Here is a 6,117-nt window from a genome sequence, read left to right on the forward strand (position 1 = left end):
CGTTCACAAGGTGTCGTCTTTGAATTAACCACGCAGTATGTCACTAACAATAGATTTCAAATCATTTTCATCGGAATAGTCAGGTCCAAATATAAGGAATCGCTCTCTTTCCTGATAGTCTCTTGTCTGACTTGAATGGCAAAAGGACAACTACAAAACTACAATCATTTAAAACTTAGGGATCATAAACATAAGAAATTGCAATCGTCCTTTCCTTCCATTTCCACACCTTTTCTCCAGTAGTTTTGTCGCATCTTGCAACCAGAACTCTAAGATGATAGTCAACAGGCCGACAAAAATGTGGACATCCGGGACACACGGCTTTGACAATTTTTCGTGGCACACGTTCAGGGTCGTCGTCTCGTTCCCAGATCCACGAACAATAGTCCGTGCCTGAAAATGGACTGGAACTCCTTCGGATCCGTGGAAGCAGATCGCTATCTTCCTGAGGGTAATTCACTGCTTTCCTCACAAAAATGTATTTTTCGCGAAAGTGACGTAACATTTGTGCTGCGCTCAATTCGGAGTTTCTTTGACAAGGCAATGAATTTATAAATGACGTCATGATGGAGATAATAAGTACGACCTAAAAATAAGAAAATGAGTTTGAAAGTCAGACAGTGGAATGCCAAATTTAAAAAATTTTGCTTTGCAATTTATGATATGGAAGGTAGATAACTGAAAGCAGATAAGAATGTAGTCACTTTTAAGGTTAAAACGAAGATTATTCAGTTTTTTTTGGACAGTTTAAGAGTCAATCGTAAATTAGATTCACGAAGGTCAACTTGAGCCTGAGGTAACGAATCGGAACAAATAATATCCATCGACAGCCATTAAAATTCACCAAAGCATGATTAACTTGAAGCCAGAGCATTATAACTGAAATGAATTGAAAAGTCACGTTTCATAGTTTTTGTCATACAAATGAACTATTTGCTGATATTGTTCAAGTCGTCATTTATATTGTACTTTGTTATTTGCAATCCGCTCTTCAAGGACTAGCATTTGTAATGTGAGTGTCGTCTGTGTATATCATTTATATTACAATTATCAATATCAAAAGCCCAACTATCAGTGGCTTCCACAGTGGCAGTAACGGTCGAGTGCAAGGAATAAAAAACCTCACTGTTGCATACAATTGACTGTGCACAATTCTCAAAATAACTTTACCTATCACTGAAATAACTCAGTTTGGTCAATGCATGATCAATGCTTCTCTACCTCAGTTCAATCACCCTGTTCTGTTAACTAGCACACTGCCAGTCATCCGTAAAAATATCAGAAATTAGTGTCTTATCGAAAATATTGCACTATGGAATAGAGATGAGATCAGCACACTCGCGAGTTAATAGGACTTTTTCGATATATTAAAATTCAGCAGAAATATTAAATACCGAGAACATTTTCTTTGTATTTGTATACTTTATTCAAAAGAGAAAGAACATTTTAATACTAGTGGTCAGGTTGGAAAGAAAGGGAACCAGTTCTTACCACAAACAACGTATTCAGCATAATTTGCAGAATTAATTTCTTTCATAATTAAAAGAATACCCGCATCGGCAAGTCATTTTGTCCCAATTATTGAGATGTGATCATTTAACGCATCAGAAGGCTCTCATGGTTAGCATGTATTGAGATCATACTAGGTAGAGCCAGAAATAAATTCATGAATGTCTTCCTTAGAACTAAAAAACTGGTATTCAATACCGAGAGAGTTCAAAGCGTATGCAAAATTTTGGAGGGACAAATAAAGAGTATTATGGTATTTTTGATACTGGCTAGTGAATAAATAATACTTCGCTGAAGAGCAAGGCGAATTCAAGTCGTGGCGCAGTACAAAGTCAAGTTTTAATATCGTCACCATTCCTGTTTTTCTCTCGAAGAATCTCATTTCGAAACTAAACAAAATATATAACTCAGAGTTTTTAAACAGATTAGAAACCTCTTGCAGCCTTGGAACCGAGCGTATTCCATTGTCAACAGACGAAAAATACTTAAGGGTGTTAATAAGTCACAACCTGTCCTGGTATAATCATATATCATGGTCAAAGTAAACATCGCAAATATAACTCCTACGTTAAACTTTGATCAAGAGAACTTGCGGTACTTGTACCGGCAACCCCACGTGCTGCTCAAATTATACATTCGTCTACTAGTTAGACCGCATATTGAATTCGCCTGCCAGGTCTGTCTCCACATCTACAGTTTTTTATTAATTAACACAATTGAAAGAGTTCAGCGAAGAGTTACAAAACTGATCAAAAAGGACAGGCTTTGTTGAACTGAATCTTCTTTCCCTGGCCTCAAGGAGACCGTTATATAAGTGCTTGTCGGACCTATATGACTGGCATCTTTCTTATTATCTTGTGACAGCTGACAGTTCCAAATATAATCTAAGAAATGCTAAGAACTATTATGCTTTTATCCTATTATTATATGTAATTTCCACTTCTCAATGTATTTATAATTTTATTTGCTACTTAATTCTTATTTATTGTAACTTGAGGTAGGTCCTTCCGTGAGGGAATTATTCCCTGTTAACTAAAGGATTGTCCTGTCAATAATACCTGTAGTCTTTTGTACCGCCAAACTATATTAAGGTTAAGTCGTCAAGAGTGAATTATCTAATCAATTAATTCACTGTTGGTAAAGTTAAATAATCCGGCATTATATTTGGATATATACATTTAATGCAGGGACATCAACAGGATTATCTGCAGGGCAAAATCTGATTTCATGCTGACTATTTACATTTACTGTAGTTACATTTGAAGATTAATCTTAAAGTAGAAAATCTTACAAATGAGAGGTTTTGGAAGCTCCTGTCGGGTTCAATTAAAAAGTGTTTCAGATCCGAGATCTATATAATTTAACGCAGATGGTTGTTCTTGCTCTCTACTAAGCTCCGCGGATGATTTTTGTTATTATTTTTTTCGTCGGTTAGTTTAGCATGAGATACTGAGGCTATTTCCAGGGTAGGGCGCGTCAAGAGGAAAGGCAGTTGGCCGTGGTCTTGGCCAATCTTGTTCACGGTTCGTCAGACCAAATATCGTGCTAGACACTTTTGATAAATCGTCAACATGCAAATTATGGTGTTGTCGCCTGTAATCATTATTCTCTCTGAAATGCTGTGTAGCAGAGGTATGGAATACTATTTGAATGACTGTCTATAGTACTGACCGACTGTCTATAATGTAATCGCACTTTGTATTGATGAGTTTTCTTTCATCTCCATTTTACTGTGACACGCCTCGATTAGCATTGCTACACCCGTGTAACGTATATTGTAAGATTGATTTGTTTTGAAAAAAACAATCTTGAAACTTGAAAACCGCAGTTCCAATATTTGTCTTTGATCTCTGTTAATACCGTTTCTCAAAACAAACAACTTAATTAACCAGCACACCCGCTATCATTTCGGATTTCGGCCGTCTTATGCCTTGGGCGTAATGAGGAAAGCAAGGACATATTAAGTGAGAGCATATAATTGTAAGCCACTTATAATAGGAAGCTTTAAGCACAACACGTCTTTTAATGCCAGGGACGGCAACCGGAAATGAACTATTTTCGGTGTTGTCCAGTGAGAATACCAAACTTATATTGTTAAGTATTTCTTCTCTGTCATCAGGGGTACCCAACGATTATCTTTATGCTTTCGGGAGAGTCAAGCTGTTCTACGAATTTAATTTTAATTTGGTTGTACGTTGCCAAACAACTATAGATTTCTTTACTAAATCATTACCTAAAATATTCCCAACCACGGGAAAAGTAGTGCCCTTCGTTTTCGGAAGGGATATTTTTGCAAATTTTGCCACTTAAAAAGGTCACCTAGCTATTGCAGTCTCGGATGAGCAAATAGTTTGCTGGGAAGTTCTCTGAAATTGAGATTTCATTCCCTAAACTGAGTTTTCGGACACTTCAATTTCCAGCTTAGATATCCGAATAGATCAAATTCTTCTAGGTGATAACAACGTCTGTTTAGAAAGGTTTTTGGCTTAATTTGCTCGTTGGGTGCCTTGTGTCATAGTGCACTTACATTTAATCAGCTGTGTCAGGATTTCAGCTTTAAGTTCAGGCTATTTTAAAATTACCAGTTCTATCTCTGATAACTTATGCATTACAGGTGGCTCTCGCACCATGTACAAATGGGTGAAATTTCTCACAACACAAAAAAGCTGAAAATCTTTACCACTTTGCTTTAATGGGATATCCGAAGTCCCACTTTTAAGAGTAAAAACTAATGTGAGGTTTGTAAACTAATGGTCTCAGTATACCATGGAACGTCTATCATAGACTTTCATTTGAAGGAGAGGATTTTTCAATCTATTAATTGTCAAGACTTCACTTTCAATAAACCACTGAAAACGATTTGAAGATGGGTTAGCAATGAAGACCTTCTTAAATTCTCAGTATAAATAGTAAAACCTATTTGATCGATGAAGAATTAATTTACCCCCAAATTCAAAGGTAAGCAAAAGAAGATTTGAAATAATGTCACATTATTTCAAAGTAATTCTTCGTTGCCATTTTTTGTTTGTTTCAGTAATTGTTACGGCAACAATTCCTGAAACAAACAGAAAATGGTACAGGCTATTTCTTTAAGCGATTTTATAGTCAATAAAAAGTTATTTATTAAAATGGTCTGAGAGCTGTTTGAATAGTTGTGTTGCGTTAAGTAACTGGAAATGATCCTTCTGTTCATAAAAAGATGTAAGGAAAACTATTGATGGAAAACTTAAATAACACGTGTGAATTTCAAAAGTTCGTAATTAAGAAAACCAACCTTCAGCTTTTCCCTCATGACGTGTGCACTCCCTCAATGGTTTTCGTGATTTAAATTGCACAAAGCACTTGACTTCCACTATAAGAGTCAGCAAACTGTCATTGATAGTTGCTATTGTGAGCATAAAAATGTTATCTGTTTATTCCTTTAACAAATAACTGAGCAGCAAAAGCACAATTTCAAAAAGGCATGATGAGTGTTGCTTAAAACAGGTTACTCAGAACGAGTCAATATAGCATTGATGTCATCGTTTTTGTTACACATCAGGGGCCGGTTGCTCGAAGCATGGTTAGCGCTAACCGGCGTTAAATACCATGGAAACCCATAGGCTCTGATACCTCTTAACCAACGGTTAGCGCTAACCAGGATTCGAGCAACCGGGTCCAGAGAGATAAGAACATAACAATTTTCCAGTGGATACTTTACCACCCTATGAGGTGACAGTTGTATTGGAAAACATGAAAAGAAGACAATAAAATATTTTAAATTGTTATCGCTCTAGGCAAGTAGGCCGCAATAATAATTGCCTTACTGATTTTTGGAAAAACTTCATGTTATTATTGGTTGTTCTGGTAGGAGCCGGACGCAAGATATGAATTCTTTCTATGTGAGTAACATCAAAGCTAGCATGGTCTGGAATCAGTGGCTAACTCTTTTATTATTATTTTATCTTTCTAGCACATTATCTTGATTGATTCCTTTGTCACATTTCATTGACCTATTTCCCAGGAGTGGTTTAAACTTCCCTCTGTCTGCCACCCACGTAAAATGTCTGCCACGTTTAAAGGGATTGACAAATCCAAAAATTACGAGGTTTGAATGCAAGCATCTCATTCAATGATAAAACCAATCAAGTTTATTTCTACTCGTTTTCTTAAGCTGTCGACAGCGCTGGCGAAACAGACGAATTTAATGTAAACGGAAAATAAAAATTATCATCATTGCGACTAACGGATCGAACGATTTGAGAACCGTATTGTTAATAACTGTAAATGGTATTCCACTTCATTTCATGATAGTAATGATGAAGAAATAATTTAATAAAACCTACCAATATAACAACTGTTGACGGCTAACACTAAAAAACGATATTATTCAATTCTGAAATCAAAACAGTCAATTATTCTTGGGTGGAACAGTACCTTTTAAACATAGTACGCAAAATTAGTTAATTAGGGCGTCACTCTCAGGTTCAAGTCTTCTAGAAAAGAGAAATACCAGGAGTTCGAACTGAGGATCCGGTGAAATATATGCTTTCCTTTCTTTTAAAGTAACTCAAAATTATCCTGAACAAAACATGGATCATTTGAGGGATGATCATACTTAGACAGGAA

The sequence above is a fragment of the Montipora foliosa genome, chromosome 4 (genome assembly GCF_036669935.1).
Source record: "Montipora foliosa isolate CH-2021 chromosome 4, ASM3666993v2, whole genome shotgun sequence".
Taxonomy (NCBI): domain Eukaryota; kingdom Metazoa; phylum Cnidaria; class Anthozoa; order Scleractinia; family Acroporidae; genus Montipora; species Montipora foliosa.